Raw genomic sequence first — 13,279 nt, forward strand, 5'->3', positions numbered from 1 at the left:
GGAGAGGTCAAGTTCTGCACGGTTATATTCTGTGTGCACAGGTTTAGTTCAACACATTTACGCTTGGTGTTAACGGATTCCGTCCGGTTACATTTCAAGGACACATCCAATTGTGTGCATTCACTCTCGGCGGTGAACTTTCCAATTCAATTCAGTATTGACTGGTCAAGTTCAATGCAGTTGCGTTCGGCAGACAGGTCCAGCTAGTACGGTGATATTTAGTGGACTGGTCCAGGTCTGCAAGATGATATTTAATGTCATGAGTTCCCGTTCAGGCCACTCACCTTGGTGGGAGGACAGATCCCGTTCTGTATTGTTACTTTCAGTGAGGGCAGCTTCAGTCCTTCCCAGTTCCATTGAATGTGGAGAGGCCCAACTGAGCACGGTTACTGCCAGTATGATCTTGCCCAGGTCAGCGTGCTTATATCTAGCGTGTAGATGACTAGTTGATCACGGTTACTGCCAGCGTGTGCAGGCCCAGTACTGCAAAGTTACTTTCAATGTGAAGGGGTCCAGTTCATCAGGGTACCATTTATTGTAGAAACGTCTAGTTTCGCACGACTACATTCAGTGTGGACAAGTGCAGTTTAGTGTGCGCACAGTTAGTGTGTCCTGATCCGGTTAAGTGAGCTTGCATTCGGTGTAGACAGACTTTGGGAGTCAGGAGGTCAGTTACATGCTGCTGGATTCCCACCCACTGGCCTGCTGTTGTAGCTACAGTCGTTACATGGCTGGTGTGGTTAGGATTCACCCTGAATGTCAACCTTTGCTACAGGATTGTTTAATTTCTTGAAATGCGTCTCTGGCAAGATATGCATCTGTTGTCTATCCTAATTGCCTTTGATGAACACCATATTTAACAGTGTAGCTCCTACTAGGGGGCCAATAAACTACTCTCACATGCCTTAGTTTCTCCTTGTTGTTTCCTACCTCTACCCATACTGATTTTATTTCCTACTCTTTCGAGCAAAGACCCTTCTTTATTACTGCCCTTGTGATCATTTATTGTCAGGGCTACCTTACCTTGTTTTTCAGTTTGATTGTCTTTGCCAAATGTCAAGTACCCTTGAATATTTAGTTCCCAACCTTGGTCTCCACGCAACCATGTCTCAATAATATTGGATCAGGCCGTTTATCTCTATTTGTGCCATTAAATTATCTATCTTGTTACAAATCCTCCAGGAATTTAAATAAAGTGGTCTTAATTTTAACTTTCTGCTGCTTTCCTCTGATTTTACCTCATTTACGCAAGCATTACCGTTAAAGTCTCAATCCCTTCCTGTCACACATTGCTTACCTTTACCCAAATCGCTGCACTCTTCTGTGCCCTTGACATTTCTCTTTATAGTTATAAATGCCCCATCACTTCAAACCTCGATAACTGTTACAACATCTCTAATTATTAAATTCGCTTGGACATTGGTCCCAGCCTGGTTTAAGTAGACAGAGTCGCAATGGAAAAGCTCTTTCTTTCCCCAGTATTGGAACCAACGAAGCATGAAATGAAATGTCTGTTTCCAACAGCACGAATTGAGGCATGCATTCAACTGCAGCATTGATCTGCTATTCCTCTCTCATTCATTAATGTTGCTCCTTTCACCAAACAGGGAAAAGCTACATTGAACAGCTATTTCTTTATTATATGGACACACTATCCAGTTCACCAAACACTGGGATCTGAGTGGAATAATTTCCGCAGCTATTCTTCCATTACCTTAAACTTCTGTTCACTCACAAAATACCTGGGGCAGGATAAAGCCACATTGATAATTCAGTCCCCTATTACCTGGACATTTTATCACATTGACCACAAACAGCCGGGGCCAGTTAAGAACAAAGAACAAAGAAAATTACAGCACAAGAACAGGCCCTTCGGCCCTCCAAGCCTGCGCCGATCCAAATCCTCTATCTGAACATGTCGCCTATTTTCTAAGGGTCTGTAACTCTTTGCTTCCTGCCCATTCATGTATCTGTCCAGATACATCTTAAAAGACGCTATCGTGCCCGCGTCTACCACCTCCGCTGGCAATGCGTTCCAGGCACCCACCACCCTCTGCGTAAAGAACTTTCCACGCATATCCCCCCTAAACTTTTCACCTCTCACTTTTAACTCGTGACCCCGAGTAATTGAATCCCCCACTCTGGAAAAAAGCTTCTTGCTATCCACCCTGTCCACACCTCTCATGATTTTGTACACCTCAATCAGGTCCCCCCTCAACCTCCGTCTTTCCAATGAAAATAATTCTAATCTGCCCAACCTCTCTTCATAGCTAGCGCCCTCCATACCAGGCAACATCCTGGAGAACCTCCTTTGCACCCTCTCCAAAGCATCTACATCCTTTTGTTAATGTGGCGACCAGAACTGCTCGCAGTATTCCAAATGTGGCCGAACCAAAGTCCTATACAACTGTAACATGACCTGCCAACCCTTGTACTCAATACCCCGTCCGATGAAGGAAAGCATGCCGTATGCCTTCTTGACCACTCTATTGACCTGCGTTGCCACCTTCAGGGAACAATGGACCTGAACACCCAAATCTCTCTGGACATCAATTTTCCCCAGAACATTTCCATTTACTGTATAATTCACTCTTGAATTGGATCTGCCAAAATGCATCACTTCGCATTTGCCCTGATTGAACTCCATCTGCCATTTCTCTGCCCAACTCTCCAATCTATTTATATTCTGCTGTATTCTCTGACAGTCCCCTTCACTATCTGATACTCCACCAATCTTAGTGTCGTCTGCAAACTTGCTAATCAGACCACCTATACTTTCCTCCAAATCATTTATGTATATCACAAACAACAGTGGTCCCAGCACGGATCCCTGTGGAACACCACTGGTCACACGTCTCCATTTTGAGAAACTCCCTTCCACTGCTACTCTCTGTCTCCTGTTGCCCAGCCAGTTCTTTATCCATCTAGCTAGTACACCCTGGACCCCATGCGACTTCACTTTCTCCATCAGCCTACCATGGGGAACCTTATCAAACGCCTTACTGAAGCCCATGTATGTGACATCTACAGCCCTTCCCTCATCAATCAACTTTGTCACTTCCTCAAAGAATTCTATTAAGTTGGTAAGACATGACCTTCCCTGTACAAAACCATGTTGCCTATCACTGATAAGCCCATTTTCTCCCAAATGGGAATAGATCCTATCCCTCAGTATCTTCTCCAGCAGCTTCCCTACCACTGACGTCAGGCTCACCGGTCTATAATTACCTGGATTTTCCCTGCTACCTTTCTTAAACAAGGGGACAACATTAGCAATTCTCCAGTCCTCCAGGACCTCACCCGTGTTTAAGGATGCTGCAAAGATATCTGTTAAGGCCCCAGCTATTTCCTCTCTCGCTTCCCACAGTAACCTGGGATAGATCCCATCCGGACCTGGGGACTTGTCCACCTTAATTCCTTTTAGAATACCCAACACTTCCTCCCTCCTTATGCCGACCTGACCTAGAGTAATCAAACATCTGTCCCTAACCTCAACATCCGTCATGTCCCTCTCCTCGGTGAATACCGATGCAAAGTATTCATTTAGAATCTCACCCATTTTCTCTGACTCCACGCATAACTTTCCACCTTTGTCCTTGAGTGGGCCAATCCTTTCTCTAGTTACCCTCTTGCTCCTTATATATGAATAAAAGGCTTTGGGATTTTCCTTAACCCTGTTTGCTAAAGATATTTCATGACCCCTTTTAGCCCTCTTAATTCCTCGTTTCAGATTGGTCCTGCATTCCAGATATTCTTTCAAAGCTTCGTCTTTCTTCAGCCTCCTAGACCTTAGGTATGCTTCCTTTTTCCTCTTGGCTAGTCTCACAATTTCACCTGTCATCCATGGTTCCCTAATCTTGCCATTTCTATCCCTCATTTTCACAGGAACATGTCTCTCCTGCAGGCTAATCAACCTCTCTTTAAAAGCCTCCCACATATCAAATGTGGATTTACCTTCAAACAGCTGCTCCCAATCTACATTCCCCAGCTCCTGCCTAATTTTGGTATAGTTGCCCTTCCCCCAATTTAGCACTCTTCCTTTAGGACCACTCTCGTCTTTGTCCATGAGTATTCTAAAACTTACGGAATTGTGATCACTATTCCCAAAGTAGTCCCCTACTGAAACTTCAACCACCTGGCCGGGCTCATTCCCCAACACCAGGTCCAGGATGGCCCCTTCCCGAGTTGGACTATTTACATACTGCTCTAGAAAACCCTCCTGGATGCTCCTTACAAATTCTGCTCCATCTGGACCTCTAACACTCAGTGAATCCCAGTCAATGTTGGGAAAATTAAAATCTCCTATCACCACCACCCTGTTGCTCCTACATCTTTCCATAATCCGTTTATGTAATTGTACCTCTATCTCACGCTCGCTGTTGGGAGGCCTGTAGTACAGCCCCAACATTGTTGCCGCACCCTTCCTATTTCTGAGTTCTGCCCATATTGCCTCACTGCTCGAGTCCTCCATAGTGCCCTTCTTCAGCACAGCTGTGATATCCTCTTTGACCAGTAATGCAACTCCTCCACCCCTTTTACCTCCCTCTCTATCCCGCCGGAAGCATCGATATCCTGGGATATTTAGTTGCCAATCATGCCCTTCCCTCAACCAAGTCTCAGTAATAGCAATAACATCATATTCCCAGGTAATAATCCAGGCCGTAAGTTCATCTGCCTTACCTACTACACTTCTTGCATTAAAACAAATGCACCTCAGACCACCAGTCCCTTTGCGTTCATCATCTGCTGCCTGTCTACTCTTTCCCTTAGTCACGCTGACTTCATTATCTAGTTCCTTACAGGCTTTAGTTACTACCTCCTTACTGTCCACTGACCTCCTCATTTGGTTCCCATCCCCCTGCCACATTAGTTTAAACCCTCCCCAACAGCGTTAGCAAAAGCACCCCCAAGGACATTGGTTCCAGTCCAGCCCAGGTGTAGACCGTCCAATTTGTAATAGTCCCACCTCCCCCAGAACCGGTCCTAATGTCCCACAAATCTGAACCCCTCCCTCCTGCACCATCTCTCAAGCCACGCATTCATCCTGACTATTCTTTCATTTCTACTCTGACTATCACGTGGCACTGGTAGCAATCCTGAGATTACTACCTCTGAGGTCCTACTTTTTAACTTGGCTCCTCACTCCCTAAATTCTGCTTGTCGGACCTCATCCCGTTTTTACCTATATCATTGGTGCCTATGTGCACAACGACAACTGGCTATTCACCCTCCCCTTTCAGAATGTTCTGCAGCCGATCTGACACATCCCTGACCCGTGAACCTGGGAGGCAACATACCATTCGGGAGTCTCGTTTTCGACCACAGAACCGCCTATCTACTCCCCTTACAATCGAACCCCCGATGACTATAGCCCTTCCACTCTTTTTCCCGCCCTTCCGAACAGCAGAGCCAGCCACGGTGCCATGAACCTGGCTACTGATGCCTTTCCCTGGTGAGCCATCTCCCTCAACAGTATCCAAAACGGTATACCTGTTTAGGAGGAAGATGGCCGCAGGGGACACCTGCGCTGCCTTCCTGCTCTTTCTCTGCCTTTTGGTCACCCATTCCCTTTCACCCTCAGCAATCCTAATCTGCGGTGTGACCAATTCGCTAAACGTGCTATCCACGACCTCCTCAGCATCGCAGATGCTCCAAAGTGAGTTCATCCGCAGCTCCAGAGCCGTCATGCGGTCTAACAAGAGCTGCAGCTGGACACACTTACAGCACGTGAAGGAGTCAGGGACATCAGCCGTGTCCCTGAGCTCCCACATTGAGCAAGAGGAGCATAACACGGGTCTGAGATCTCCTGCCATTTTCAATCTTAAGCTTAAGTTAGTCTTAACTTAGATAAACGAAAAAGGAACGAAAAGTTTTCACCAATCACACGAAAAAAAAATAGAAAAGGCCTTCCCTTATCTGCACACCACCGAGTCCTTTTTTTTTGGTTAGAGGAGGAAAGCGGGTGGGAGACACTACAGGTGTAGTGTCTCGGGTTCAGCCGCTGACCAAATATATGGAACTCACTTACCCAGCTGCCACCTCGCTCTCCCTGTCGCCACCAGCTGCCACCTCGCTCTCCCTGTCTCCGCGCACTAAGGTTCTCCGGTGTCCCGAAGTCCCTCTACCTGGTCGCTCCCTCTCTCTCTCCTTCTCCGGGAAGGTTCTTCTGGTTTCCCAAAGTCCCTCTACCCTGTCACTCCCTCTCTCTCTCTCTCTCTCCTTCTCCAGGAAGGTTCTCCAGTTTCCCGAAGTCCCTCTACCCAGTTTAGTTTTACCCAGAATAGTTTGAGCAGCTTGTGCTGTATTATCCGTACATTCTCCCAAAATCCAGGAGAGGGTAAAGATACATTTAACAACTATTCCTCCATTGCACTTGCATTATAGTCCCGTTTCAAAGACCTGGATCAGGGTAATTATACTTTAATCAGCTAAGCTTCCATTAACCGAACATTCACATACCTGTTTGGAGTGCATGTGTGTGTGTAAAAACACGAAGTCTGGTTAATAAGATTGGTGAGCTGTAGGCACCAGTAGTCACGTCGAAATTTGACGTTCTGACCATGTCTGAGACCTGGCTCAAAATAGGGGATGATTGCGGGCTTAATATTCATGGATGCAAGGAATTCAGGAAAGAATGGGAAGGAAAAAAGAAGGGTAGACATTTTGATTAAGTTGAATTGTGCACTGCGAAGTCGATAGAAGAGCAAAGTTGCAATGAAATTAATGGGAGGCACAGAAGCTATGGAGTAGTGATAATGAGAGATTTTAATTACAGTAATATTTCATGGGGCAGTGACCTGAATAAATTTCCTGCCGAATGAGGAAGGAGGCATTGCTGGATCTAATCCGGGATTGTCACTGTCGAGGAACAGCTCAAGAATGCTGATCATATTATTTTAATGATCAGATTAGCTTTGCAGAAGTACAAGGAACAATCTAGAATAAATTTAAAAATTGAACAGGAGATGGACGAATTTCAGCGATTTGAGGAGGAATCTGGTAAATTAGAGTTAAAGACACGCAGCCAGAAATGTATTGAATAAATTGATGGGATTAAAGAGGTGGTGGTGAAGGCACAGGCCAGGTATATTTACACAAGAGTGGGGGGGGGGTGCTGCTGGGGAGGGAGGAACACGATAGTCAGAACTCCCTGGATAGCGAATTTGCTACAAAGTAGGATGAAACAGATACCGGGAGAATACAAGGGATTACTGGGCTGAATATAACATGTACAGAGGGGAAGTGAAAACTTAATAATACAGGGAGCAATATATGATTCCGGTTTTTTTACCTGAGATGTCAGAAGAGTGATGGGGCCTAATTAGGCACCTAAATGAAGATGTATTGGTCAAGGCAGAAAGAATGCCTGATGCACTAAATGATCACTTTCTCATCGGTGATTACCAAGGAAGAGGACTTTGCAGAATTTATAGCCAAACGAGGAGGTTACTGGGACGCTCGATGAGATAAAATAGATAAATAGGCCGTAATAAAAATTCTGGAGGTACTCAAAGTGGTTAACTCAACAGGTCAAGACGATTGCTAAGGGAAGTAAGGAGGAAAATTGTGGAGCTGCTGGCCGCAATCTTTCAATCCTCCTTAGATACAAGAGTGGTGTCAAAGGACTGACAGATTGCAAATGTTACACCCTTCTGCAGAAAAGGGAAGAAGGATAAGACTGTCAAGCACAGGCCAGTCAGTTTAACATCAGTGCTGGGAAGCACTAGAAATAATGACCCGACAGAAAACTGATAACCACATGGACAGGAATAAACTGATAAAGTCGAGCCAGCATAAATTTGTTAAGGGCAAATCATCTTTGACTAACTTGATTGTGTTTTTTGACGAGGCTATATAGAGGATTAGTCACGACGGTGCAGTTGGAGTTGTGCATATGGGTCAAAATCCTGAAACTCCCTTCCTAACAGCACTGTGGGTACACCTACCTCACATGGACTGCCGTGTTTCAAGAAGGCAGCTCACCACCAACTTCTCAAGGGCAATTAGGGATGGGCAATAAATGCTGGCCGAGCCAGCGATGCCCACATCCCATAAATGAATTTTTAAAAAGGACGCATAAATGGCAAAGCCAATGGAATAAAAGAAACGGGGGCAGGATGAACACAACATTGTCTGAGTGATAGAAAACCGAGAGAAAAGCAAAATACTGCAGATGATGGAAATCCAAAATTAAACACAAAAGAAAATGCTGGAAACACTCAGCAGGTCAGACAGTACTTGTGGAGAGAGGAACATATTTAATGTTTCAGTAATGGAAAAAGTAAGATGTAACAGATTTTGAGCCAGTGCAAAGGCAGGGAAAGGAGAGACGGGAGGAAAGAACAAAAGTGATCTGTAATAGCGTAGAAGGCATGAAAAATTAAAGGACAGAAGGGGTGATTGGGCAGGGAAGAACAAAAAGAGTTCTGTTGAATGACTGCTTTCTGCAATGGAGAGAGAGTGATCTTCCCAAATGTTCACTGCTGTAATCGCTGTTGTTCTTGATATACATCAATGTCTTGTATTTTGGGTAAAGGGCCCCAAATTTGAAATTTTCAGGTAGCGTGAATCCTGAAAATGTGGGCAAATAGTGTAGAAAATATTAAGAATCTTCAAGAGGACATAGATGGCTGGTGTAATCGATGGACACATGACATCAAAATTCAACACAGAAAAGTATGAAGTGATACATTTTGGCAGGAAGAATGAGGAGAGATAATACATGCTATATCATACAATTTTAAAGTGAGTGCAAGAGCATGGAGAGCTTGTGGGTGTTTGTGCACAAATCTTTGTAGGTGGCAGGACAGGTAAACAAAGAAGTTAATAAGGCATATGTGATCCTGGGCTTTATAAATAGAGATAGGGCACAAAAGCCAGCAAGTTATGATGAACCTTTGTAAAACATTCTTCGGCCACACTGGAGTGTTGTGTCCAATTCTGGGCACCACCCTCTGGGAAGGAAATGAAGGATTTGAACAGGGTACAGAAGAGATTTACTAGAATGATGCCAGGGCTGAGGGATTACAGTTACATGTATACACTGGAGAAGCTGGGTTTGTTCTCCTTCGAACATTGAAGGCTACAAAATCATGAAAGGTATAGACAGGGTGGATAGCAAGAAGATTTTTCCCAGAGTGGGGGATTCAATTACAAGGGGACATGAGTTCAAAGTGAAAGGAGAAAAGTTTAGGGGGGATATGCGTGGAAATTTCTTTACGCAGAGGGTGGTGGGTGCCTGGAATGCTTTGCCAGTGGACGTGGTAGACGCGGGCACGATAGCGTCTTTTAAGATGTATCTAGACAGATACATGAATGGGCAGGAAGTAAAGAGATACAGACCCTTAGAAAATAGGCGACAGGTTTAGATAGAGGATTTGGATCGACGTAGGCTTGGAGGGCCGAAGGGCCTGTTCCTGTGCTGTAATTTTCTTCTTCTTCTTCTTCTTTGCTAAGGGAAGATGTAAGAGAGACATTTAAGATCATGAGTGGGTATGCATAGAATACGTAAAGTGAAACTGTTTACAATGGCTGACGGGTCAAAAACCATACAGTACCGAGTTAAGGTGCTTGGCAAAGGATGCAGAGGTGACATGATAAAAAAAAAATATTTTCATACAATGAGTTATTAGCGTTTGCAACCCGCTTTCTGATAGGGTGTTGGATTCACATTCAATAGTAGCCCTAAAAATTGCAGAGATATCGGGTAAGGACAGGGGAATTGAACTAACTGGGTAGCATGTTACTACCAAGGCGGGAGGAGTGTAGTGTTAATTCAGTCCCACTTCTACATGGGTCACAGTATATCAATACATTTTCCCACCTACCGAAGAACAGCCAGTTAGATATTCAATTTTCCCCCCAGAATAAAGTACGCAAACCAGGTTTCTTTAATCAACAACAAAATTAACTATTTATTATAAAAACAAGTCTAAACCAATGATGAGATAAACCAATATACAAAAAGCTCCTTATTTCCCTAGCTGTCACACAGATACATCAAAAAAACCGGTTAACTGGGGGGATAAAAAATGAATTTTTTTGGTTTAAAGATGTTTCATAGGAACAAGATAAATAATAAAATAGCTTAGTTTGTCAGGTTCTGGAAGGTTTTCGGTTTGGTGAGGTGTCCCAGAAAGGAATAGTCGGAAGTCTCTCTAGGCGAGATTGATAAACAGCCTGTGATGGGTAGGATATAAAAAATATATAAAATATAAAAACTAAAACCCTTATAACACGCTCTTTAAAAGATCTGACACAGTCTCGAGGAACGACTGGCCTGCTTCTGTGTGGTGCTGTTCTATGATTCTATGATTGCAACAATATTAACTTCTATTTAAATGGTGCCTCGAATTTAATGAAGCGTCATAAGACACTTCACAAGAGTATTATCCAACACTAACCCACACAAGGTGATATTGAGACAGGTGACCAAAAACATGGTTAAAGAAATTGTGATTAAGGGCGTCCGAAAGGAAGACAGAGGGAATGATAGAGATGCACAGTGATTTAAGGGTGACATTCCAGAGCTGAGTGCCCAGACAATTGAAAGCATGGCCGAAAGTGGAGGCACAATTAAAGAATGGATGTAAATAAGTGCATGATTGATGGAGTGCAGTAAGCTTGGAAGGTTGTAGAGCTGCGAGACGTTACAGTAATAGGGAGGAACAAGATCATGGAGACATTTCAAAACAATGCCGAGAATTTCAAAATCAAGATGTTGCCAGAAGGTCACCCAATTTAGATCAAACATGTTGGGCTTGGAAAGTTGCATTGACCAGCTATTCCTCTGCTACCTGGAACATCCTGCCCGTTCAGCAGATCCCTGAGACCGCATGATAACATCAGGATTACTAGCTGGAGCAGGTCATTTTGCCTTCGTGCTTACTTCACCATTCATTAAGATCATGACTGAGCTTCTACCACAACAAAACCTTCCCGCACTACCGCCATATCCCTTAGTGCCAACAAAACTCTCGACCTCCCTTGTGACTAAACTCACTGAATGAACATCCACAGGTCTCTGGGGCCAAGAATTCCAAATATTCACAACTCTTTGAGTGTAGACATGTCTACTCAGCTCAGTTCTAAATGGCCAACCCCTTAATCTGAGACGTTGACTCCGTGATCTAGATTCCCTTGTCAGGGGATGTATTTTCTCGGCATTTAGCCTGTCAAAGCCCTCAATAATTTTATAAGGTACAATTCGATCACCTTTCATTCCTCTAATCTCGAACACAGACCTAGTCTACTCAATCCCTCCTCATAGGACAGCCCCTTTATCCCAGGAACCAGTCTAGAGACCCTTCATTGCACTCCCTCTGGGGCAAGTATATCATTCCCCGGGGGGAAAGACAAAAGCTACACAAAGTACCCAAGGTGTGGCTTCACCAATGCCTTGTATAATTAAGGATTATTCGGGACAGGATTTACTCCCATTTGGAAACAAACGAACTTATTAGCGAGAGACAGCATGGTTTTGTGAAGGGGAGCTCTTGTCTTACTAATTTGATTGACTTTTTTGAGGAACTGATGAAGATGATTGATCAAGGAAGGGCAGTGGATGTTATCTATTTGGACTTTAGTAAAGCCTTTGACAAGGTCCCGCATGGCAGACTGGTGCAATAGGTGAAGTCACACGGGATCAGAAGTGAGCTGGCAAGATGGATACAGAACTGGCTCGGTCATAGAAGACAGAGGGTATCAGTGGATGGATGATTTTCTGAATGGAGGGATGTGACTAGATTTGTTCCGCAGGGATCAGTGCTGGGACCTTTGCTGTTTGTAGTATATATAAATGATTTGGAGGAAAATGTAGCTGGTCTGATTAGTAAGTTTGCGGACGACACAAAGGTTGGTGGAGTTGCGGATAATGATGAGGATTGTCAGAGGATACAACAGGATATAGACCGGTTGGAGAATTGGGCAGAGAAATGGCAGATGGAGTTTAATCTGGACCGATGTGAGGTAATGCATTTTGGAAGGTCTAATGCAGGTGGGAGGTATACAGTAAATGGCAGAACCCTTCGGAGCATTGACAGGCAGAGAGTCCTGGGCGGGCAGGTCCACAGGTCACTGAAAGTGGCAACACAGATGGATAAGTTAGTCAAGAAGGCATACGGCATGCTTGCCTTCATCGGTCGGGGCATAGAGTATAAAAATTGGCAAGTCATGTTGCAGCTGTACAGAACCTTAGTTAGGCCACACTTAGAAAATTGCATACAATTCTGGTCTCCAAACTGCCAGAAGGACATGGAGGCTTTGGAGAGGATACAGAGGAGGTTTACCAGGATGTTGCCTGGTCTGGAGGGCATTAGCTATGAGGAGAGGTTGGAAAACCTCGGATTGTTTTCTCTGGAACGACGGAGGTGGAGGGGCGACATGATAGAGGTTTACAAAATTATGAGCGGCATGGACAGAGTGGATAGTCAGAAGCTTTTTCCCAGGGTGGAAGAGTCAGTTACTAGGGGACATAGGTTTAAGGTGCGAGAGGCAAAGTTTAGAGGGGATGTGCGAGGCAAGTTTTTTACACAGAGTGTGGTGAGTGCCTGGAACTTGCTTCCAGGGGAGGTGGTGGAAGCAGATACGATAGCGACGTTTAAGAGACATCTTGACAAATACATGAATAGGATGGGAATAGAGGGATATGGGCCCCAGAAGTGCAGAAGGTGTCAGTTTACGCAGGCATCAAGATCGGCGCAGGCTTGGAGGGTCGAATGGCCTGTTCCTGTGCTGTACTGTTCTTTGTTCTTTGTTCTTTATTCTCATACTTCAATCACTTGTATCAAAAACTAACATACCATTTCCTTCAAATTTATTCTTGTTCCTTCATGTTCACCTGTGTCCCTCTGATTGCAAACATTTCCCAGTCTCTCACCATTCAAATGTTTTTTATTATTTTTCTGATCAAATTGGATAATTCATAATTCTAATGTTGCACTTAACCTAAGGGGTGTTACTGCCTTCTGGAATAAAGCGCTCAGGTAACTTTTCCCCTTCCTAATGCCCTGAAATATCGATAGTTCAGACTCCAGCTCAAGAACTTTGAGACAAAGATCCTCGAGCTGCAGACACTTACCGCAGATATGTTTGTCTGGGATCGCAATGCTCTCCACAAACTCTCATAGAATGCAGTTATGAAAGCCACCTGTCTGCCATGTCGATCTGCATTTATGTTTGTTCTAAAAGTTTCTCTTTTTAGTTAAATGTATTCTGTAAATTGATTCGTGTTATTAATTAATCGGTTCCTCTAGTTGAAGTGTCCAATCTAGTGACGACG

The sequence above is a fragment of the Heterodontus francisci genome, chromosome 34 (genome assembly GCF_036365525.1).
Source record: "Heterodontus francisci isolate sHetFra1 chromosome 34, sHetFra1.hap1, whole genome shotgun sequence".
NCBI classification, from domain to species: Eukaryota; Metazoa; Chordata; class Chondrichthyes; order Heterodontiformes; family Heterodontidae; genus Heterodontus; species Heterodontus francisci.